Genomic DNA, 24,172 nt, shown 5'->3' on the forward strand with positions numbered 1-24,172 from the left:
GCACGCTTCAGACGTGGGCCCAAATTCTCAGCGAGCATGCCCCATGCCAATCAACCTTTAGCTCGGGGAAGCCCACTATCTGCTACCCACTCCCCTTTATCCCTTCAATACCAACCGATGCGTGTCTGAACGCACGAGGGTAGGGGCCTCGGCGTACGTGAGTTTCATGCGTGTGTGTTGCGTCGCGGGGGGCGGGGCCTGACTGTCCATGTGAGCGTATGGCTGCGTCTCTGCGTGTTTGTGTGTCCTGTGTGCCTCCCCCAAAATCTCAGTGCCTGAGAATGCATGCTTTCCACTCAGTGCCATGGAGGCCTGCCCATCGTTGACATGACCACAGCCCTCTGCCTTCCAGAGTGGCCATGGCATCGTGGGTCTCCAGGAGCCGCCGAAATAGGCCAAGAACTCCTTCTCTCCGACAGCCATTCCTTCTGATCAGAGCCAACCGCACCCACCTACACCACACTCGGGGCCGTGGATGGGATAGCCACCAAGTCACCGTGCCGCCCAAGGCCTCCACAGGATAGGGGGACCTGGAGGCAATACTCACTGCCTATGTCAAGCAGGAAACCATTCACATGAAAGCTCACACCATGCTGAACCTGGCTCCAGGGCACATCCAGCCTGTATTCAACCTGCGTCTCTGTGCCACGACAATCCAGAAGCCTCGTCCTGTCAGCTATGCCTACACGCCTGCACAGGGCAGGTGAGAAAGCTCAGCGGAGAATTGGATTAGGAGCCTCCATGAGCCAGGGCCAAACCCCACGGATGCCAGGGCACTCACGTCATCACCAACGGCCGAGATCCACATCGGGCAGGATTCGGGGCCCTGACCTTCAACGCAAAGTTCGAACGCTAAGCAGCCTGGTCCAAACATGTGTCCTCACGGACCGAGGCCCAGTCGCCCCACAGGGATCCTCAGACATTATGCACACAGGGCAAACACTGAGCTTCAGGGCAGACAGTCTCAAAGGATGTCCCCTTGGATGAAGCCACACCCCACCACCCTCAACCGAGGACCTCTTCTAGGCACTGTAACCCTACCACGGGCCTCACGGAGATTCAATGCCCTGTTCCCGTGGACCACAGGACGTCCTGAAGCCCAGGAGCTCTCCTGCGAAAGGAAACCTCGAATGGGGCAAAATCAGCACGTGACGGTCCACCGCAGCCCACCCGGGATCTCAGCTAACGTGCGCCATGCCCCTGTACCAGCAGGGTTAAATCTCAACAAATGTCACGGGGAAGGGGGCCCTCTCGGCCAGATACGTGGCTCCCACCTAAAGGCACCCTTTCACCTTGCACGCTCATGCACCTGGAGGCAAAGGGGCTAGAGGGCATCTTGCCGTCAGGCATCTGGACCAAGCCTTGCACTGCCTCCCTGTGAAGTTCCCGGAAGACACCTTTCGGGAGCCTCTTGGACAAACCAGCAAGCCGACACTAGAGAGGTCTGCTGGCACCGCCCATCCACCTGGACCCCAGGAGCCTTCCTCCCTAGGCATCCATGGGCAGCCCCTCAGGAAATGCCGACCGGCCTCAGGAAGCCCAGGACAGCAGCAGGAGCCAAACGAGGACAGAGTGTTCTAGCAAAGCACACAAAACCACTCCAGCCCTAACCTCACCGTACACTTCCCTTCCAGTCTACACTGTCCGCCAACCCCCATGCTTGAAGGCAGCGCTGTGTCCTCAGCAAGCTCCGTGCTTCCGCCCTTGCCACCAACACTGGGGCAGTGGGTGCAGCAGGGAGCTGCCAAGGCTAGCATGGCAACCCGATCCCTCAGCCTGCTCCCGCCACCGGCCCGTCCCCGACCCCGACCCCCACCCCGACCCGACCCACAACCACTGTGCCCGCCACAGTCCTCACCAAGACGCAGGTCAGAAACACGCAGAAACACGCCTCAACGGTGGCTCCAGTAGCCAAACACCCACACCTCTTCTCTTTGGCTCTGACACATACATCAAGTCGGCCCACGGCCCAAATACGGCCAAGCTGCCCCAAACAAACTGACTCGTCCCACCTGCTCACGGGGCCTAGGCCAGTTCTGCACTCCCACGTCCAGGAGCAGCAGCGGAGCTGGCCCTTGCCACATCCCACCATGGCCACTCAAACTAGGACCTCTCATTCCAGCGTGCCTCAACTAATGCGTGCACACGACTGACCCTACGACAGCTCTCTAATGTTGGCACCGTGGGGGGTGTTGCACCAGTGTGAACAAGGGCAAGCTGGACCCCTCTCCTAACTATTCCCTAGCCCCCGGGGAGGCAACGTGCTGGACCTCAGTTTCGATGAGAACGACGGTAGTGAGTTCTCACTCATTTTGTTCAGATTTTCCAAGGAATGCATATGAGGGAGTCATCATCGATCCGAGCACATGCTGGCATGCTGGACAACTCAACGTGGCAGGCTGGGTGGCTCCACAGAGGAGCCAGTGAGCTCGGAGACCTCCAGCAACCCCAGCAATCCAGAGCCAGCAAGCCACTGAGCAGCAGCAATGGTCAATCCTTTCTGGCCGCCTTTCGGGCAGTCAGAGAATATCCGAAAGCCAATGCCAGCGCTGGGGGTGGGGGAGGAGAGTGCGTACCGTCATCCTGAGCGATCCACGGGAAGGTTCAGCATCCTGGCGCCGACCCACTTCTTCGGGGACTCCCGGCCACCACCAGTCACCAGAAAACGGGAAGCTCTTCTTGTCTTGGCTGACGGCAAGCCTGCCCCGGCAACCCCACCTGGCAAGGGGACAGAAACCACGTGCACGCTTCAGACGTGGGCCCAACTTCTCAGCGAGCATGCCCCATGCCAATCAACCTTTAGCTCGGGGAAGCCCACTATCTGCTACCCACTCCCCTTTATCCCTTCAATACCAACCGATGCGTGTCTGAACGCACGAGGGTAGGGGCCTCGGCGTACGTGAGTTTCATGCGTGTGTGTTGCGTCGCGGGGGGCGGGGCCTGACTGTCCATGTGAGTGTATGGCTGCGTCTCTGCGTGTTTGTGTGTCCTGTGTGCCTCCCCCAAAATCTCAGTGCCTGAGAATGCATGCTTTCCACTCAGTGCCATGGAGGCCTGCCCATCGTTGACATGACCACAGCCCTCTGCCTTCCAGAGTGGCCATGGCATCGTGGGTCTCCAGGAGCCGCCGAAATAGGCCAAGAACTCCTTCTCTCCGACAGCCATTCCTTCTGATCAGAGCCAACCGCACCCACCTACACCACACTCGGGGCCATGGATGGGATAGCCACCAAGTCACCGTGCCGCCCAAGGCCTCCACAGGATAGGGGGACCTGGAGGCAATACTCACTGCCTATGTCAAGCAGGAAACCATTCACATGAAAGCTCACACCATGCTGAACCTGGCTCCAGGGCACATCCAGCCTGTATTCAACCTGCGTCTCTGTGCCACGACAATCCAGAAGCCTCGTCCTGTCAGCTATGCCTACACGCCTGCACAGGGCAGGTGAGAAAGCTCAGCGGAGAATTGGATTAGGAGCCTCCATGAGCCAGGGCCAAACCCCACGGATGCCAGGGCACTCACATCATCACCAACGGCCGAGATCCACATCGGGCAGGATTCGGGGCCCTGACCTTCAACGCAAAGTTCGAACGCTAAGCAGCCTGGTCCAAACATGTGTCCTCACGGACCGAGGCCCAGTCGCCCCACAGGGATCCTCAGACATTATGCACACAGGGCAAACACTGAGCTTCAGGGCAGACAGTCTCAAAGGATGTCCCCTTGGATGAAGCCACACCCCACCACCCTCAACCGAGGACCTCTTCTAGGCACTGTAACCCCACCACGGGCCTCACGGAGATTCAATGCCCTGTTCCCGTGGACCACAGGACGTCCTGAAGCCCAGGAGCTCTCCTGCGAAAGGAAACCTCGAATGGGGCAAAATCAGCACGTGACGGTCCACCGCAGCCCACCCGGGATCTCAGCTAACGTGCGCCATGCCCCTGTACCAGCAGGGTTAAATCTCAACAAATGTCACGGGGAAGGGGGCCCTCTCGGCCAGATACGTGGCTCCCACCTAAAGGCACCCTTTCACCTTGCACGCTCATGCACCTGGAGGCAAAGGGGCTAGAGGGCATCTTGCCGTCAGGCATCTGGACCAAGCCTTGCACTGCCTCCCTGTGAAGTTCCCGGAAGACACCTTTCGGGAGCCTCTTGGACAAACCAGCAAGCCGACACTAGAGAGGTCTGCTGGCACCGCCCATCCACCTGGACCCCAGGAGCCTTCCTCCCTAGGCATCCATGGGCAGCCCCTCAGGAAATGCCGACCGGCCTCAGGAAGCCCAGGACAGCAGCAGGAGCCAAACGAGGACAGAGTGTTCTAGCAAAGCACACAAAACCACTCCAGCCCTAACCTCACCGTACACTTCCCTTCCAGTCTACACTGTCCGCCAACCCCCATGCTTGAAGGCAGCGCTGTGTCCTCAGCAAGCTCCGTGCTTCCGCCCTTGCCACCAACACTGGGGCAGTGGGTGCAGCAGGGAGCTGCCAAGGCTAGCATGGCAACCCGATCCCTCAGCCTGCTCCCGCCACCGGCCCGTCCCCGACCCCGACCCCCACCCCGACCCGACCCACAACCACTGTGCCCGCCACAGTCCTCACCAAGACGCAGGTCAGAAACACGCAGAAACACGCCTCAACGGTGGCTCCAGTAGCCAAACACCCACACCTCTTCTCTTTGGCTCTGACACATACATCAAGTCGGCCCACGGCCCAAATACGGCCAAGCTGCCCCAAACAAACTGACTCGTCCCACCTGCTCACGGGGCCTAGGCCAGTTCTGCACTCCCACGTCCAGGAGCAGCAGCGGAGCTGGCCCTTGCCACATCCCACCATGGCCACTCAAACTAGGACCTCTCATTCCAGCGTGCCTCAACTAATGCGTGCACACGACTGACCCTACGACAGCTCTCTAATGTTGGCACCGTGGGGGGTGTTGCACCAGTGTGAACAAGGGCAAGCTGGACCCCTCTCCTAACTATTCCCTAGCCCCCGGGGAGGCAACGTGCTGGACCTCAGTTTCGATGAGAACGACGGTAGTGAGTTCTCACTCATTTTGTTCAGATTTTCCAAGGAATGCATATGAGGGAGTCATCATCGATCCGAGCACATGCTGGCATGCTGGACAACTCAACGTGGCAGGCTGGGTGGCTCCACAGAGGAGCCAGTGAGCTCGGAGACCTCCAGCAACCCCAGCAATCCAGAGCCAGCAAGCCACTGAGCAGCAGCAATGGTCAATCCTTTCTGGCCGCCTTTCGGGCAGTCAGAGAATATCCGAAAGCCAATGCCAGCGCTGGGGGTGGGGGAGGAGAGTGCGTACCGTCATCCTGAGCGATCCACGGGAAGGTTCAGCATCCTGGCGCCGACCCACTTCTTCGGGGACTCCCGGCCACCACCAGTCACCAGAAAACGGGAAGCTCTTCTTGTCTTGGCTGACGGCAAGCCTGCCCCGGCAACCCCACCTGGCAAGGGGACAGAAACCACGTGCACGCTTCAGACGTGGGCCCAACTTCTCAGCGAGCATGCCCCATGCCAATCAACCTTTAGCTCGGGGAAGCCCACTATCTGCTACCCACTCCCCTTTATCCCTTCAATACCAACCGATGCGTGTCTGAACGCACGAGGGTAGGGGCCTCGGCGTACGTGAGTTTCATGCGTGTGTGTTGCGTCGCGGGGGGCGGGGCCTGACTGTCCATGTGAGTGTATGGCTGCGTCTCTGCGTGTTTGTGTGTCCTGTGTGCCTCCCCCAAAATCTCAGTGCCTGAGAATGCATGCTTTCCACTCAGTGCCATGGAGGCCTGCCCATCGTTGACATGACCACAGCCCTCTGCCTTCCAGAGTGGCCATGGCATCGTGGGTCTCCAGGAGCCGCCGAAATAGGCCAAGAACTCCTTCTCTCCGACAGCCATTCCTTCTGATCAGAGCCAACCGCACCCACCTACACCACACTCGGGGCCATGGATGGGATAGCCACCAAGTCACCGTGCCGCCCAAGGCCTCCACAGGATAGGGGGACCTGGAGGCAATACTCACTGCCTATGTCAAGCAGGAAACCATTCACATGAAAGCTCACACCATGCTGAACCTGGCTCCAGGGCACATCCAGCCTGTATTCAACCTGCGTCTCTGTGCCACGACAATCCAGAAGCCTCGTCCTGTCAGCTATGCCTACACGCCTGCACAGGGCAGGTGAGAAAGCTCAGCGGAGAATTGGATTAGGAGCCTCCATGAGCCAGGGCCAAACCCCACGGATGCCAGGGCACTCACATCATCACCAACGGCCGAGATCCACATCGGGCAGGATTCGGGGCCCTGACCTTCAACGCAAAGTTCGAACGCTAAGCAGCCTGGTCCAAACATGTGTCCTCACGGACCGAGGCCCAGTCGCCCCACAGGGATCCTCAGACATTATGCACACAGGGCAAACACTGAGCTTCAGGGCAGACAGTCTCAAAGGATGTCCCCTTGGATGAAGCCACACCCCACCACCCTCAACCGAGGACCTCTTCTAGGCACTGTAACCCCACCACGGGCCTCACGGAGATTCAATGCCCTGTTCCCGTGGACCACAGGACGTCCTGAAGCCCAGGAGCTCTCCTGCGAAAGGAAACCTCGAATGGGGCAAAATCAGCACGTGACGGTCCACCGCAGCCCACCCGGGATCTCAGCTAACGTGCGCCATGCCCCTGTACCAGCAGGGTTAAATCTCAACAAATGTCACGGGGAAGGGGGCCCTCTCGGCCAGATACGTGGCTCCCACCTAAAGGCACCCTTTCACCTTGCACGCTCATGCACCTGGAGGCAAAGGGGCTAGAGGGCATCTTGCCGTCAGGCATCTGGACCAAGCCTTGCACTGCCTCCCTGTGAAGTTCCCGGAAGACACCTTTCGGGAGCCTCTTGGACAAACCAGCAAGCCGACACTAGAGAGGTCTGCTGGCACCGCCCATCCACCTGGACCCCAGGAGCCTTCCTCCCTAGGCATCCATGGGCAGCCCCTCAGGAAATGCCGACCGGCCTCAGGAAGCCCAGGACAGCAGCAGGAGCCAAACGAGGACAGAGTGTTCTAGCAAAGCACACAAAACCACTCCAGCCCTAACCTCACCGTACACTTCCCTTCCAGTCTACACTGTCCGCCAACCCCCATGCTTGAAGGCAGCGCTGTGTCCTCAGCAAGCTCCGTGCTTCCGCCCTTGCCACCAACACTGGGGCAGTGGGTGCAGCAGGGAGCTGCCAAGGCTAGCATGGCAACCCGATCCCTCAGCCTGCTCCCGCCACCGGCCCGTCCCCGACCCCGACCCCCACCCCGACCCGACCCACAACCACTGTGCCCGCCACAGTCCTCACCAAGACGCAGGTCAGAAACACGCAGAAACACGCCTCAACGGTGGCTCCAGTAGCCAAACACCCACACCTCTTCTCTTTGGCTCTGACACATACATCAAGTCGGCCCACGGCCCAAATACGGCCAAGCTGCCCCAAACAAACTGACTCGTCCCACCTGCTCACGGGGCCTAGGCCAGTTCTGCACTCCCACGTCCAGGAGCAGCAGGGGAGCTGGCCCCTGCCACATCCCACCACGGCCACTCAAACTAGGACCTCTCATTCCAGCGTGCCTCAACTAATGCGTGCACACGACTGACCCTACGACAGCTCTCTAATGTTGGCACCGTGGGGGGTGTTGCACCAGTGTGAACAAGGGCAAGCTGGACCCCTCTCCTAACTATTCCCTAGCCCCCGGGGAGGCAACGTGCTGGACCTCAGTTTCGATGAGAACGACGGTAGTGAGTTCTCACTCATTTTGTTCAGATTTTCCAAGGAATGCATATGAGGGAGTCATCATCGATCCGAGCACGTGCTGGCATGCTGGACAACTCAACGTGGCAGGCTGGGTGGCTCCACAGAGGAGCCAGTGAGCTCGGAGACCTCCAGCAACCCCAGCAATCCAGAGCCAGCAAGCCACTGAGCAGCAGCAATGGTCAATCCTTTCTGGCCGCCTTTCGGGCAGTCAGAGAATATCCGAAAGCCAATGCCAGCGCTGGGGGTGGGGGAGGAGAGTGCGTACCGTCATCCTGAGCGATCCACGGGAAGGTTCAGCATCCTGGCGCCGACCCACTTCTTCGGGGACTCCTGGCCACCACCAGTCACCAGAAAACGGGAAGCTCTTCTTGTCTTGGCTGACGGCAAGCCTGCCCCGGCAACCCCACCTGGCAAGGGGACAGAAACCAAGTGCACGCTTCAGACGTGGGCCCAACTTCTCAGCGAGCATGCCCCATGCCAATCAACCTTTAGCTCGGGGAAGCCCACTATCTGCTACCCACTCCGCTTTATCCCTTCAATACCAACCGATGCGTGTCTGAACGCACGAGGGTAGAGGCCTCGGCGTAGGTGAGTTTCATGCGTGTGTGTTGCGTCGTGGGGGGCGGGGCCTGACTGTCCATGTGAGTGTATGGCTGCGTCTCTGCGTGTTTGTGTGTCCTGTGTGCCTCCCCCAAAATCTCAGTGCCTGAGAATGCATGCTTTCCACTCAGTGCCATGGAGGCCTGCCCATCGTTGACATGACCACAGCCCTCTGCCTTCCAGAGTGGCCATGGCATCGTGGGTCTCCAGGAGCCGCTGAAATAGGCCAAGAACTCCTTCTCCCCGACAGCCATTCCTTCTGATCAGAGCCAACCGCACCCACCTACACCACACTCGGGGCCGTGGATGGGATAGCCACCAAGTCACCGTGCCGCCCAAGGCCTCCACAGGATAGGGGGACCTGGAGGCAATACTCACTGCCTATGTCAACCAGGAAACCATTGACATGAAAGCTCACACCATGCTGAACCTGGCTCCAGGGCACATCCAGCCTGTATTCAACCTGCGTCTCTGTGCCACGACAATCCAGAAGCCTCGTCCTGTCAGCTATGCCTACACGCCTGCACAGGGCAGGTGAGAAAGCTCAGCGGAGAATTGGATTAGGAGCCTCCATGAGCCAGGGCCAAACCCCACGGATGCCAGGGCACTCACGTCATCACCAACGGCCGAGATCCACATCGGGCAGGATTCGGGGCCCTGACCTTCAACGCAAAGTTCGAACGCTAAGCAGCCTGGTCCAAACATGTGTCCTCACGGACTGAGGCCCAGTCGCCCCACAGGGATCCTCAGACATTATGCACACAGGGCAAACACCGAGCTTCAGGGCAGACAGTCTCAAAGGATGTCCCCTTGGATGAAGCCACACCCCACCACCCTCAACCGAGGACCTCTTCTAGGCACTGTAACCCCACCACGGGCCTCACGGAGATTCAATGCCCTGTTCCCGTGGACCACAGGTCGTCCTGAAGCCCAGGAGCTCTCCTGCGAATGGAAACCTCGAATGGGGCAAAATCAGCACGTGACGGTCCACCGCAGCCCACCCGGGATCTCAGCTAACGTGCGCCATGCCCCTGTACCAGCAGGGTTAAATCTCAACAAATGTCACGGGGAAGGGGGCCCTCTCGGCCAGATACGTGGCTCCCACCTAAAGGCACCCTTTAACCTTGCACGCTCATGCACCTCGAGGCAAAGGGGCTAGAGGGCATCTTGCCGTCAGGCATCTGGACCAAGCCTTGCACTGCCTCCCTGTGAAGTTCCCGGAAGACACCTTTCGGGAGCCTCTTGGACAAACCAGCAAGCTGACACTAGAGAGGTCTGCTGGCACCGCCCATCCACCTGGACCCCAGGAGCCTTCCTCCCTAGGCATCCATGGGCAGCCCCTCAGGAAATGCCGACCGGCCTCAGGAAGCCCAGGACAGCAGCAGGAGCCAAACGAGGACAGAGTGTTCTAGCAAAGCACACAAAACCACTCCAGCCCTAACCTCACCGTACACTTCCCTTCCAGTCTACACTGTCCGCCAACCCCCATGCTTGAAGGCAGCGCTGTGTCCTCAGCAAGCTCCGTGCTTCCGCCCTTGCCACCAACACTGGGGCAGTGGGTGCAGCAGGGAGCTGCCAAGGCTAGCATGGCAACCCGATCCCTCAGCCTGCTCCCGACACCGGCCCGTCCCCGACCCCGACCCCCACCCCGACCCGACCCAAAACCACTGTGCCCGCCACAGTCCTCACCAAGACGCAGGTCAGAAACACGCAGAAACACGCCTCAACGGTGGCTCCATTAGCCAAACACCCACACCTCTTCTCTTTGGCTCTGACACATACATCAATTCGGCCCACGGCCCAAATACGGCCAAGCTGCCCCAAACAAACTGACTCGTCCCACCTGCTCACGGGGCCTAGGCCAGTTCTGCACTCCCACGTCCAGGAGCAGCAGGGGAGCTGGCCCCTGCCACATCCCACCACGGCCACTCAAACTAGGACCTCTCATTCCAGCGTGCCTCAACTAATGCGTGCACACGACTGACCCTACGACAGCTCTCTAATGTTGGCACCGTGGGGGGTGTTGCACCAGTGTGAACAAGGGCAAGCTGGACCCCTCTCCTAACTATTCCCTAGCCCCCGGGGAGGCAACGTGCTGGACCTCAGTTTCGATGAGAACGACGGTAGTGAGTTCTCACTCATTTTGTTCAGATTTTCCAAGGAATGCATATGAGGGAGTCATCATCGATCCGAGCACGTGCTGGCATGCTGGACAACTCAACGTGGCAGGCTGGGTGGCTCCACAGAGGAGCCAGTGAGCTCGGAGACCTCCAGCAACCCCAGCAATCCAGAGCCAGCAAGCCACTGAGCAGCAGCAACGGTCAATCCTTTCTGGCCGCCTTTCGGGCAGTCAGAGAATATCCGAAAGCCAATGCCAGCGCTGGGGGTGGGGGAGGAGAGTGCGTACCGTCATCCTGAGCGATCCACGGGAAGGTTCAGCATCCTGGCGCCGACCCACTTCTTCGGGGACTCCCGGCCACCACCAGTCACCAGAAAACGGGAAGCTCTTCTTGTCTTGGCTGACGGCAAGCCTGCCCCGGCAACCCCACCTGGCAAGGGGACAGAAACCACGTGCACGATTCAGACGTGGGCCCAACTTCTCAGCGAGCATGCCCCATGCCAATCAACCTTTAGCTCGGGGAAGCCCACTATCTGCTACCCACTCCCCTTTATCCCTTCAATACCAACCGATGCATGTCTGAACGCACGAGGGTAGGGGCCTCGGCGTACGTGAGTTTCATGCGTGTGTGTTGCGTCACGGGGGGCGGGGCCTGACTGTCCATGTGAGCGTATGGCTGCGTCTCTGCGTGTTTGTGTGTCCTGTGTGCCTCCCCCAAAATCTCAGTGCCTGAGAATGCATGCTTTCCACTCAGTGCCATGGAGGCCTGCCCATCGTTGACATGACCACAGCCCTCTGCCTTCCAGAGTGGCCATGGCATCGTGGGTCTCCAGGAGCCGCTGAAATAGGCCAAGAACTCCTTCTCTCCGACAGCCATTCCTTCTGATCAGAGCCAACCGCACCCACCTACACCACACTCGGGGCCGTGGATGGGATAGCCACCAAGTCACCGTGCCGCCCAAGGCCTCCACAGGATAGGGGGACCTGGAGGCAATACTCACTGCCTATGTCAACCAGGAAACCATTGACATGAAAGCTCACACCATGCTGAACCTGGCTCCAGGGCACATCCAGCCTGTATTCAACCTGTGTCTCTGTGCCACGACAATCCAGAAGCCTCGTCCTGTCAGCTATGCCTACACGCCTGCACAGGGCAGGTGAGAAAGCCCAGCGGAGAATTGGATTAGGAGCCTCCATGAGCCAGGGCCAAACCCCACGGATGCCAGGGCACTCACGTCACCACCAACGGCCGAGATCCACATCGGGCAGGATTCGGGGCCCTGACCTTCAACGCAAAGTTCGAACGCTAAGCAGCCTGGTCCAAACATGTGTCCTCACGGACCGAGGCCCAGTCGCCCCACAGGGATCCTCAGACATTATGCACACAGGGCAAACACCGAGCTTCAGGGCAGACAGTCTCAAAGGATGTCCCCTTGGATGAAGCCACACCCCACCACCCTCAACCGAGGACCTCTTCTAGGCACTGTAACCCCACCACGGGCCTCACGGAGATTCAATGCCCTGTTCCCGTGGACCACAGGACGTCCTGAAGCCCAGGAGCTCTCCTGCGAAAGGAAACCTCGAATGGGGCAAAATCAGCACGTGACGGTCCACCGCAGCCCACCCGGGATCTCAGCTAACGTGTGCCATGCCCCTGTACCAGCAGGGTTAAATCTCAACAAATGTCACGGGGAAGGGGGCCCTCTCGGCCAGATACGTGGCTCCCACCTAAAGGCACCCTTTCACCTTGCACGCTCATGCACCTGGAGGCAAAGGGGCTAGAGGGCATCTTGCCGTCAGGCATCTGGACCAAGCCTTGCACTGCCTCCCTGTGAAGTTCCCGGAAGACACCTTTCGGGAGCCTCTTGGACAAACCAGCAAGCCGACACTAGAGAGGTCTGCTGGCACCGCCCATCCACCTGGACCCCAGGAGCCTTCCTCCCTAGGCATCCATGGGCAGCCCCTCAGGAAATGCCGACCGGCCTCAGGAAGCCCAGGACAGCAGCAGGAGCCAAACGAGGACAGAGTGTTCTAGCAAAGCACACAAAACCACTCCAGCCCTAACCTCACCGTACACTTCCCTTCCAGTCTACACTGTCCGCCAACCCCCATGCTTGAAGGCAGCGCTGTGTCCTCAGCAAGCTCCGTGCTTCCGCCCTTGCCACCAACACTGGGGCAGTGGGTGCAGCAGGGAGCTGCCAAGGCTAGCATGGCAACCCGATCCCTCAGCCTGCTCCCGCCACCGGCCCGACCCCAACCCCGACCCCCTCCCCGACCCGACCCACAACCACTGTGCCCGCCACAGTCCTCATCAAGACGCAGGTCAGAAACACGCCTCAACGGTGGCTCCAGTAGCCAAACACCCACACCTCTTCTCTTTGGCTCTGACACATACATCAAGTCGGCCCACGGCCCAAATACGGCCAAGCTGCCCCAAACAAACTGGCTCGTCCCACCTGCTCACGGGGCCTAGGCCAGTTCTGCACTCCCACGTCCAGGAGCAGCAGCGGAGCTGGCCCCTGCCACATCCCACCACGGCCACTCAAACTAGGACCTCTCATTCCAGCGTGCCTCAACTAATGCGTGCACACGACTGACCCTACGACAGCTCTCTAATGTTGGCACCGTGGGGGGTGTTGCACCAGTGTGAACAAGGGCAAGCTGGACCCCTCTCCTAACTATTCCCTAGCCCCCGGGGAGGCAACGTGCTGGACCTCAGTTTCGATGAGAACGACGGTAGTGAGTTCTCACTCATTTTGTTCAGATTTTCCAAGGAATGCATATGAGGGAGTCATCATCGATCCGAGCACGTGCTGGCATGCTGGACAACTCAACGTGGCAGGCTGGGTGGCTCCACAGAGGAGCCAGTGAGCTCGGAGACCTCCAGCAACCCCAGCAATCCAGAGCCAGCAAGCCACTGAGCAGCAGCAACGGTCAATCCTTTCTGGCTGCCTTTCGGGCAGTCAGAGAATATCCGAAAGCCAATGCCAGCGCTGGGGGTGGGGGAGGAGAGTGCGTACCGTCATCCTGAGCGATCCACGGGAAGGTTCAGCATCCTGGCGCCGACCCACTTCTTCGGGGACTCCCGGCCACCACCAGTCACCAGAAAACGGGAAGCTCTTCTTGTCTTGGCTGACGGCAAGCCTGCCCCGGCAACCCCACCTGGCAAGGGGACAGAAACCACGTGCACGCTTCAGACGTGGGCCCAAATTCTCAGCGAGCATGCCCCATGCCAATCAACCTTTAGCTCGGGGAAGCCCACTATCTGCTACCCACTCCCCTTTATCCCTTCAATACCAACCGATGCGTGTCTGAACGCACGAGGGTAGGGGCCTCGGCGTACGTGAGTTTCATGCGTGTGTGTTGCGTCGCGGGGGGCGGGGCCTGACTGTCCATGTGAGCGTATGGCTGCGTCTCTGCGTGTTTGTGTGTCCTGTGTGCCTCCCCCAAAATCTCAGTGCCTGGGAATGCATGCTTTCCACTCAGTGCCATGGAGGCCTGCCCATCGTTGACATGACCACAGCCCTCTGCCTTCCAGAGTGGCCATGGCATCGTGGGTCTCCAGGAGCCGCCGAAATAGGCCAAGAACTCCTTCTCTCCGACAGCCATTCCTTCTGATCAGAGCCAACCGCACCCACCTACACCACACTCGGGGCCGTGGATGGGATAGCCACCAAGTCACCGTGCCGCCCAAGGCCTCCACAGGATAGGGGGACCTGGAGGCAATACTCACTGCCTATGTCAAGCAGGAAACCATTCACATGAAAGCTCACACCATGCTGAACCTGGCTCCAGGGCACATCCAGCCTGTATTCAACCTGCGTCTCTGTGCCACGACAATCCAGAAGCCTCGTCCTGTCAGCTATGCCTACACGCCTGCACAGGGCAGGTGAGAAAGCCCAGCGGAGAATTGGATTAGGAGCCTCCATGAGCCAGGGCCAAACCCCACGGATGCCAGGGCACTCACGTCATCACCAACGGCCGAGATCCACATCGGGCAGGATTCGGGGCCCTGACCTTCAACGCAAAGTTCGAACGCTAAGCAGCCTGGTCCAAACATGTGTCCTCACGGACCGAGGCCCAGTCGCCCCACAGGGATCCTCAGACATTATGCACACAGGGCAAACACCGAGCTTCAGGGCAGACAGTCTCAAAGGATGTCCCCTTGGATGAAGCCACACCCCACCACCCTCAACCGAGGACCCCTTCTAGGCACTGTAACCCTACCACGGGCCTCACGGAGATTCAATGCCCTGTTCCCGTGGACCACAGGACGTCCTGAAGCCCAGGAGCTCTCCTGCGAAAGGAAACCTCGAATGGGGCAAAATCAGCACGTGACGGTCCACCGCAGCCCACCCGGGATCTCAGCTAACGTGCGCCATGCCCCTGTACCAGCAGGGTTAAATCTCAACAAATGTCACGGGGAAGGGGGCCCTCTCGGCCAGATACGTGGCTCCCACCTAAAGGCACCCTTTCACCTTGCACGCTCATGCACCTGGAGGCAAAGGGGCTAGAGGGCATCTTGCCGTCAGGCATCTGGACCAAGCCTTGCACTGCCTCCCTGTGAAGTTCCCGGAAGACACCTTTCGGGAGCCTCTTGGACAAACCAGCAAGCCGACACTAGAGAGGTCTGCTGGCACCGCCCATCCACCTGGACCCCAGGAGCCTTCCTCCCTAGGCATCCATGGGCAGCCCCTCAGGAAATGCCGACCGGCCTCAGGAAGCCCAGGACAGCAGCAGGAGCCAAACGAGGACAGAGTGTTCTAGCAAAGCACACAAAACCACTCCAGCCCTAACCTCACCGTACACTTCCCTTCCAGTCTACACTGTCCGCCAACCCCCATGCTTGAAGGCAGCGCTGTGTCCTCAGCAAGCTCCGTGCTTCCGCCCTTGCCACCAACACTGGGGCAGTGGGTGCAGCAGGGAGCTGCCAAGGCTAGCATGGCAACCCGATCCCTCAGCCTGCTCCCGCCACCGGCCCGTCCCCGACCCCGACCCCCACCCCGACCCGACCCACAACCACTGTGCCCGCCACAGTCCTAACCAAGACGCAGGTCAGAAACACGCAGAAACACGCCTCAACGGTGGCTCCAGTAGCCAAACACCCACACCTCTTCTCTTTGGCTCTGACACATACATCAAGTCGGCCCACGGCCCAAATACGGCCAAGCTGCCCCAAACAAACTGGCTCGTCCCACCTGCTCACGGGGCCTAGGCCAGTTCTGCACTCCCACGTCCAGGAGCAGCAGCGGAGCTGGCCCTTGCCACATCCCACCACGGCCACTCAAACTAGGACCTCTCATTCCAGCGTGCCTCAACTAATGCGTGCACACGACTGACCCTACGACAGCTCTCTAATGTTGGCACCGTGGGGGGTGTTGCACCAGTGTGAACAAGGGCAAGCTGGACCCCTCTCCTAACTATTCCCTAGCCCCCGGGGAGGCAACGTGCTGGACCTCAGTTTCGATGAGAACGACGGTAGTGAGTTCTCACTCATTTTATTCAGATTTTCCAAGGAATGCATATGAGGGAGTCATCATCGATCCGAGCACGTGCTGGCATGCTGGACAACTCAACGTGGCAGGCTGGGTGGCTCCACAGAGGAGCCAGTGAGCTCGGAGACCTCCAGCAACCCCAGCAATCCAGAGCCAGCAAGCCACTGAGCAGCAGCAACGGTCAATCCTTTCTGGCCGCCTTTCGGGCAGTCAGAGAATATCCGAAAGCCAATGCCAGCGCTGGGGGTGGGGGAGGAGAGTGCGTACCGTCATCCTGAGCGATCCACGGGAAGGTTCAGCATCCTGGCGCCGACCCACTTCTTCGGGGACTCCCGGCCACCACCAGTCACCAGAAAACGGGAAGCTCTTCTTGTCTTGGCTGACGGCAAGCCTGCCCCGGCAACCCCACCTGGCAAGGGGACAGAAACCACGTGCACGCTTCAGACGTGGGCCCAAATTCTCAGCGAGCATGCCCCATGCCAATCAACCTTTAGCTCGGGGAAGCCCACTATCTGCTACCCACTCCCCTTTATCCCTTCAATACCAACCGATGCGTGTCTGAACGCACGAGGGTAGGGGCCTCGGCGTACGTGAGTTTCATGCGTGTGTGTTGCGTCGCGGGGGGCGGGGCCTGACTGTCCATGTGAGCGTATGGCTGCGTCTCTGCGTGTTTGTGTGTCCTGTGTGCCTCCCCCAAAATCTCAGTGCCTGAGAATGCATGCTTTCCACTCAGTGCCATGGAGGCCTGCCCATCGTTGACATGACCACAGCCCTCTGCCTTCCAGAGTGGCCATGGCATCGTGGGTCTCCAGGAGCCGCCGAAATAGGCCAAGAACTCCTTCTCTCCGACAGCCATTCCTTCTGATCAGAGCCAACCGCACCCACCTACACCACACTCGGGGCCGTGGATGGGATAGCCACCAAGTCACCGTGCCGCCCAAGGCCTCCACAGGATAGGGGGACCTGGAGGCAATACTCACTGCCTATGTCAAGCAGGAAACCATTCACATGAAAGCTCACACCATGCTGAACCTGGCTCCAGGGCACATCCAGCCTGTATTCAACATGCGTCTCTGTGCCACGACAATCCAGAAGCCTCGTCCTGTCAGCTATGCCTACACGCCTGCACAGGGCAGGTGAGAAAGCTCAGCGGAGAATTGGATTAGGAGCCTCCATGAGCCAGGGCCAAACCCCACGGATGCCAGGGCACTCACGTCATCACCAACGGCCGAGATCCACATCGGGCAGGATTCGGGGCCCTGACCTTCAACGCAAAGTTCGAACGCTAAGCAGCCTGGTCCAAACATGTGTCCTCACGGACCGAGGCCCAGTCGCCCCACAGGGATCCTCAGACATTATGCACACAGGGCAAACACTGAGCTTCAGGGCAGACAGTCTCAAAGGATGTCCCCTTGGATGAAGCCACACCCCACCACCCTCAACCGAGGACCTCTTCTAGGCACTGTAACCCTACCACGGGCCTCACGGAGATTCAATGCCCTGTTCCCGTGGACCACAGGACGTCCTGAAGCCCAGGAGCTCTCCTGCGAAAGGAAACCTCGAATGGGGCAAAATCAGCACGTGACGGTCCACCGCAGCCCACCCGGGATCTCAGCTAACGTGCGCCATGCCCCTGTACCAGCAGGGTTAAATCTCAACAAATGTCACGGGGAAGGGGGCCCTCTCGGCCAGATACGTGGCTCCCACCTAAAGGCACCCTTTCACCTTGCACGCTCATGCACCTGGAGGCAAAGGGGCTAGAGGGCATCTTGCCGTCAGGCATCTGGACCAAGCCTTGCACTGCCTCCCTGTGAAGTTCCCGGAAGACACCTTTCGGGAGCCTCTTGGACAAACCAGCAAGCCGACACTAGAGAGGTCTGCTGGCACCGCCCATCCACCTGGACCCCAGGAGCCTTCCTCCCTAGGCATCCATGGGCAGCCCCTCAGGAAATGCCGACCGGCCTCAGGAAGCCCAGGACAGCAGCAGGAGCCAAACGAGGACAGAGTGTTCTAGCAAAGCACACAAAACCACTCCAGCCCTAACCTCACCGTACACTTCCCTTCCAGTCTACACTGTCCGCCAACCCCCATGCTTGAAGGCAGCGCTGTGTCCTCAGCAAGCTCCGTGCTTCCGCCCTTGCCACCAACACTGGGGCAGTGGGTGCAGCAGGGAGCTGCCAAGGCTAGCATGGCAACCCGATCCCTCAGCCTGCTCCCGCCACCGGCCCGTCCCCGACCCCGACCCCCACCCCGACCCGACCCACAACCACTGTGCCCGCCACAGTCCTCACCAAGACGCAGGTCAGAAACACGCAGAAACACGCCTCAACGGTGGCTCCAGTAGCCAAACACCCACACCTCTTCTCTTTGGCTCTGACACATACATCAAGTCGGCCCACGGCCCAAATACGGCCAAGCTGCCCCAAACAAACTGACTCGTCCCACCTGCTCACGGGGCCTAGGCCAGTTCTGCACTCCCACGTCCAGGAGCAGCAGCGGAGCTGGCCCTTGCCACATCCCACCACGGCCACTCAAACTAGGACCTCTCATTCCAGCGTGCCTCAACTAATGCGTGCACACGACTGACCCTACGACAGCTCTCTAATGTTGGCAACGTGGGGGGTGTTGCACCAGTGTGAACAAGGGCAAGCTGGACCCCTCTCCTAACTATTCCCTAGCCCCCGGGGAGGCAACGTGCTGGACCTCAGTTTCGATGAGAACGACGGTAGTGAGTTCCCACTCATTTTGTTCAGATTTTCCAAGGAATGCATATGAGGGAGTCATCATCGATCCGAGCACGTGCTGGCATGCTGGACAACTCAACGTGGCAGGCTGGGTGGCTCCACAGAGGAGCCAGTGAGCTCGGAGACCTCCAGCAACCCCAGCAATTCAGAGCCAGCAAGCCACTGAGCAGCAGCAACGGTCAATCCTTTCTGGCCGCCTTTCGGGCAGTCAGAGAATATCCGAAAGCCAATGCCAGCGCTGGGGGTGGGGGAGGAGAGTGCGTACCATCATGCTGAGCGATCCACGGGAAGGTTCAGCATCCTGGCGCCGACCCACTTCTTCGGGGACTCCCGGCCACCACCAGTCACCAGAAAACGGGAAGCTCTTCTTGTCTTGGCTGACGGCAAGCCTGCCCCGGCAACCCCACCTGGCAAGGGGACAGAAACCACGTGCACGCTTCAGACGTGGGCCCAACTTCTCAGCGAGCATGCCCCATGCCAATCAACCTTTAGCTCGGGGAAGCCCACTATCTGCTACCCACTCCCCTTTATCCCTTCAATACCAACCGATGCGTGTCTGAACGCACGAGGGTAGGGGCCTCGGCGTACGTGAGTTTCATGCGTGTGTGTTGCGTCACGGGGGGCGGGGCCTGACTGTCCATGTGAGCGTATGGCTGCGTCTCTGCGTGTTTGTGTGTCCTGTGTGCCTCCCCCAAAATCTCAGTGCCTGAGAATGCATGCTTTCCACTCAGTGCCATGGAGGCCTGCCCATCGTTGACATGACCACAGCCCTCTGCCTTCCAGAGTGGCCATGGCATCGTGGGTCTCCAGGAGCCGCCGAAATAGGCCAAGAACTCCTTCTCTCCGACAGCCATTCCTTCTGATCAGAGCCAACCGCACCCACCTACACCACACTCGGGGCCGTGGATGGGATAGCCACCAAGTCACCGTGCCGCCCAAGGCCTCCACAGGATAGGGGGACCTGGAGGCAATACTCACTGCCTATGTCAAGCAGGAAACCATTCACATGAAAGCTCACACCATGCTGAACCTGGCTCCAGGGCACATCCAGCCTGTATTCAACATGCGTCTCTGTGCCACGACAATCCAGAAGCCTCGTCCTGTCAGCTATGCCTACACGCCTGCACAGGGCAGGTGAGAAAGCCCAGCGGAGAATTGGATTAGGAGCCTCCATGAGCCAGGGCCAAACCCCACGGATGCCAGGGCACTCACGTCACCACCAACGGCCGAGATCCACATCGGGCAGGATTCGGGGCCCTGACCTTCAACGCAAAGTTCGAACGCTAAGCAGCCTGGTCCAAACATGTGTCCTCACGGACCGAGGCCCAGTCGCCCCACAGGGATCCTCAGACATTATGCACACAGGGCAAACACCGAGCTTCAGGGCAGACAGTCTCAAAGGATGTCCCCTTGGATGAAGCCACACCCCACCACCCTCAACCGAGGACCTCTTCTAGGCACTGTAACCCCACCACGGGCCTCACGGAGATTCAATGCCCTGTTCCCGTGGACCACAGGACGTCCTGAAGCCCAGGAGCTCTCCTGCGAAAGGAAACCTCGAATGGGGCAAAATCAGCACGTGACGGTCCACCGCAGCCCACCCGGGATCTCAGCTAACGTGTGCCATGCCCCTGTACCAGCAGGGTTAAATCTCAACAAATGTCACGGGGAAGGGGGCCCTCTCGGCCAGATACGTGGCTCCCACCTAAAGGCACCCTTTCACCTTGCACGCTCATGCACCTGGAGGCAAAGGGGCTAGAGGGCATCTTGCCGTCAGGCATCTGGACCAAGCCTTGCACTGCCTCCCTGTGAAGTTCCCGGAAGACACCTTTCGGGAGCCTCTTGGACAAACCAGCAAGCCGACACTAGAGAGGTCTGCTGGCACCGCCCATCCACCTGGACCCCAGGAGCCTTCCTCCCTAGGCATCCATGGGCAGCCCCTCAGGAAATGCCGACCGGCCTCAGGAAGCCCAGGACAGCAGCAGGAGCCAAACGAGGACAGAGTGTTCTAGCAAAGCACACAAAACCACTCCAGCCCTAACCTCACCGTACACTTCCCTTCCAGTCTACACTGTCCGCCAACCCCCATGCTTGAAGGCAGCGCTGTGTCCTCAGCAAGCTCCGTGCTTCCGCCCTTGCCACCAACACTGGGGCAGTGGGTGCAGCAGGGAGCTGCCAAGGCTAGCATGGCAACCCGATCCCTCAGCCTGCTCCCGCCACCGGCCCGACCCCAACCCCGACCCCCTCCCCGACCCGACCCACAACCACTGTGCCCGCCACAGTCCTCACCAAGACGCAGGTCAGAAACACGCCTCAACGGTGGCTCCAGTAGCCAAACACCCACACCTCTTCTCTTTGGCTCTGACACATACATCAAGTCGGCCCACGGCCCAAATACGGCCAAGCTGCCCCAAACAAACTGGCTCGTCCCACCTGCTCACGGGGCCTAGGCCAGTTCTGCACTCCCACGTCCAGGAGCAGCAGCGGAGCTGGCCCCTGCCACATCCCACCACGGCCACTCAAACTAGGACCTCTCATTCCAGCGTGCCTCAACTAATGCGTGCACACGACTGACCCTACGACAGCTCTCTAATGTTGGCACCGTGGGGGGTGTTGCACCAGTGTGAACAAGGGCAAGCTGGACCCCTCTCCTAACTATTCCCTAGCCCCCGGGGAGGCAACGTGCTGGACCTCAGTTTCGATGAGAACGACGGTAGTGAGTTCTCACTCATTTTGTTCAGATTTTCCAAGGAATGCATATGAGGGAGTCATCATCGATCCGAGCACGTGCTGGCATGCTGGACAACTCAACGTGGCAGGCTGGGTGGCTCCACAGAGGAGCCAGTGAGCTCGGAGACCTCCAGCAACCCCAGCAATCCAGAGCCAGCAAGCCACTGAGCAGCAGCAACGGTCAATCCTTTCTGGCTGCCTTTCGGGCAGTCAGAGAATATCCGAAAGCCAATGCCAGCGCTGGGGGTGGGGGAGGAGAGTGCGTACCGTCATCCTGAGCGATCCACGGGAAGGTTCAGCATCCTGGCGCCGACCCACTTCTTCGGGGACTCCCGGCCACCACCAGTCACCAGAAAACGGGAAGCTCTTCTTGTCTTGGCTGACGGCAAGCCTGCCCCGGCAACCCCACCTGGCAAGGGGACAGAAACCACGTGCACGCTTCAGACGTGGGCCCAAATTCTCAGCGAGCATGCCCCATGCCAATCAACCTTTAGCTCGGGGAAGCCCACTATCTGCTACCCACTCCCCTTTATCCCTTCAATACCAACCGATGCGTGTCTGAACGCACGAGGGTAGGGGCCTCGGCGTACGTGAGTTTCATGCGTGTGTGTTGCGTCGCGGGGGGCGGGGCCTGACTGTCCATGTGAGCGTATGGCTGCGTCTCTGCGTGTTTGTGTGTCCTGTGTGCCTCCCCCAAAATCTCAGTGCCTGGGAATGCATGCTTTCCACTCAGTGCCATGGAGGCCTGCCCATCGTTGACATGACCACAGCCCTCTGCCTTCCAGAGTGGCCATGGCATCGTGGGTCTCCAGGAGCCGCCGAAATAGGCCAAGAACTCCTTCTCTCCGACAGCCATTCCTTCTGATCAGAGCCAACCGCACCCACCTACACCACACTCGGGGCCGTGGATGGGATAGCCACCAAGTCACCGTGCCGCCCAAGGCCTCCACAGGATAGGGGGACCTGGAGGCAATACTCACTGCCTATGTCAAGCAGGAAACCATTCACATGAAAGCTCACACCATGCTGAACCTGGCTCCAGGGCACATCCAGCCTGTATTCAACCTGCGTCTCTGTGCCACGACAATCCAGAAGCCTCGTCCTGTCAGCTATGCCTACACGCCTGCACAGGGCAGGTGAGAAAGCCCAGCGGAGAATTGGATTAGGAGCCTCCATGAGCCAGGGCCAAACCCCACGGATGCCAGGGCACTCACGTCATCACCAACGGCCGAGATCCACATCGGGCAGGATTCGGGGCCCTGACCTTCAACGCAAAGTTCGAACGCTAAGCAGCCTGGTCCAAACATGTGTCCTCACGGACCGAGGCCCAGTCGCCCCACAGGGATCCTCAGACATTATGCACACAGGGCAAACACCGAGCTTCAGGGCAGACAGTCTCAAAGGATGTCCCCTTGGATGAAGCCACACCCACCACCCTCAACCGAGGACCCCTTCTAGGCACTGTAACCCTACCACGGGCCTCACGGAGATTCAATGCCCTGTTCCCGTGGACCACAGGACGTCCTGAAGCCCAGGAGCTCTCCTGCGAAAGGAAACCTCGAATGGGGCAAAATCAGCACGTGACGGTCCACCGCAGCCCACCCGGGATCTCAGCTAACGTGCGCCATGCCCCTGTACCAGCAGGGTTAAATCTCAACAAATGTCACGGGGAAGGGGGCCCTCTCGGCCAGATACGTGGCTCCCACCTAAAGGCACCCTTTCACCTTGCACGCTCATGCACCTGGAGGCAAAGGGGCTAGAGGCATCTTGCCGTCAGGCATCTGGACCAAGCCTTGCACTGCCTCCCTGTGAAGTTCCCGGAAGACACCTTTCGGGAGCCTCTTGGACAAACCAGCAAGCGACACTAGAGAGGTCTGCTGGCACCGCCCATCCACCTGGACCCCAGGAGCCTTCCTCCCTAGGCATCCATGGGCAGCCCCTCAGGAAATGCCGACCGGCCTCAGGAAGCCCAGGACAGCAGGAGCCAAACGAGGACAGAGTGTTCTAGCAAAGCACACAAAACCACTCCAGCCCTAACCTCACCGTACACTTCCCTTCCAGTCTACACTGTCCGCCAACCCCCATGCTTGAAGGCAGCGCTGTGTCCTCAGCAAGCTCCGTGCTTCCGCCCTTGCCACCAACACTGGGGCAGTGGGTGGCAGGCAGCTGCCAAGGCTAGCATGGCAACCCGATCCCTCAGCCTGCTCCCGCCACCGGCCCGTCCCCGACCCCGACCCCCACCCCGACCCGACCCACAACCACTGTGCCCGCCACAGTCCTAACCAAGACGCAGGTCAGAAACACGCAGAAACACGCCTCAACGGTGGCTCCAGTAGCCAAACACCCACACCTCTTCTCTTTGGCTCTGACACATACATCAAGTCGGCCCACGCCCAAATACGGCCAAGCTGCCCCAAACAAAACTGGCTCGTCCCACCTGCTCACGGGGCCTAGGCCAGTTCTGCACTCCCACGTCCAGGAGCAGCAGCGGAGCTGGCCCTTGCCACATCCCACCACGGCCACTCAAACTAGGACCTCTCATTCCAGCGTGCCTCAACTAATGCGTGCACACGACTGACCCTACGACAGCTCTCTAATGTTGGCACCGTGGGGGGTGTTGCACCAAGTGTGAACAAGGGCAAGCTGGACCCCTCTCCTAACTATTCCCTAGCACGCAGCGCTCGACTGT

General features: G+C 59.6%; 8 non-coding genes across 8 annotated transcripts; all 8 read right to left on the bottom strand.

Annotated features, from left to right (window-relative positions):
- Positions 1 to 2,266: 2,266 nt before the first annotated feature.
- LOC135319612 (small nucleolar RNA SNORD116) lies at positions 2,267 to 2,360 on the bottom strand. The gene has a single exon (XR_010378412.1). It is a non-coding gene; the product is annotated as a small nucleolar RNA SNORD116 (small nucleolar RNA).
- Positions 2,361 to 5,008: 2,648 nt separating this feature from the next.
- On the bottom strand, positions 5,009 to 5,102 carry LOC135319613 (small nucleolar RNA SNORD116). Its single transcript, XR_010378413.1, has one exon. It is a non-coding gene; the product is annotated as a small nucleolar RNA SNORD116 (small nucleolar RNA).
- A 2,648-nt stretch (positions 5,103 to 7,750) lies between these two features.
- LOC135319614 (small nucleolar RNA SNORD116) lies at positions 7,751 to 7,844 on the bottom strand. Its single transcript, XR_010378414.1, has one exon. It is a non-coding gene; the product is annotated as a small nucleolar RNA SNORD116 (small nucleolar RNA).
- A 2,648-nt stretch (positions 7,845 to 10,492) lies between these two features.
- On the bottom strand, positions 10,493 to 10,586 carry LOC135319615 (small nucleolar RNA SNORD116). Its single transcript, XR_010378415.1, has one exon. It is a non-coding gene; the product is annotated as a small nucleolar RNA SNORD116 (small nucleolar RNA).
- Positions 10,587 to 13,224: 2,638 nt separating this feature from the next.
- LOC135319616 (small nucleolar RNA SNORD116) lies at positions 13,225 to 13,318 on the bottom strand. The gene has a single exon (XR_010378416.1). It is a non-coding gene; the product is annotated as a small nucleolar RNA SNORD116 (small nucleolar RNA).
- A 2,648-nt stretch (positions 13,319 to 15,966) lies between these two features.
- Positions 15,967 to 16,060, bottom strand: LOC135319624 (small nucleolar RNA SNORD116). Its single transcript, XR_010378424.1, has one exon. It is a non-coding gene; the product is annotated as a small nucleolar RNA SNORD116 (small nucleolar RNA).
- A 2,648-nt stretch (positions 16,061 to 18,708) lies between these two features.
- LOC135319626 (small nucleolar RNA SNORD116) lies at positions 18,709 to 18,802 on the bottom strand. Its single transcript, XR_010378426.1, has one exon. It is a non-coding gene; the product is annotated as a small nucleolar RNA SNORD116 (small nucleolar RNA).
- Positions 18,803 to 21,440: 2,638 nt separating this feature from the next.
- LOC135319617 (small nucleolar RNA SNORD116) lies at positions 21,441 to 21,534 on the bottom strand. Its single transcript, XR_010378417.1, has one exon. It is a non-coding gene; the product is annotated as a small nucleolar RNA SNORD116 (small nucleolar RNA).
- Between the last annotated feature and the right edge of the window lie 2,638 nt (positions 21,535 to 24,172).

The sequence above is a fragment of the Camelus dromedarius genome, chromosome 29, assembly GCF_036321535.1.
Source record: "Camelus dromedarius isolate mCamDro1 chromosome 29, mCamDro1.pat, whole genome shotgun sequence".
In the NCBI taxonomy this organism is placed as follows: Eukaryota; Metazoa; Chordata; class Mammalia; order Artiodactyla; family Camelidae; genus Camelus; species Camelus dromedarius.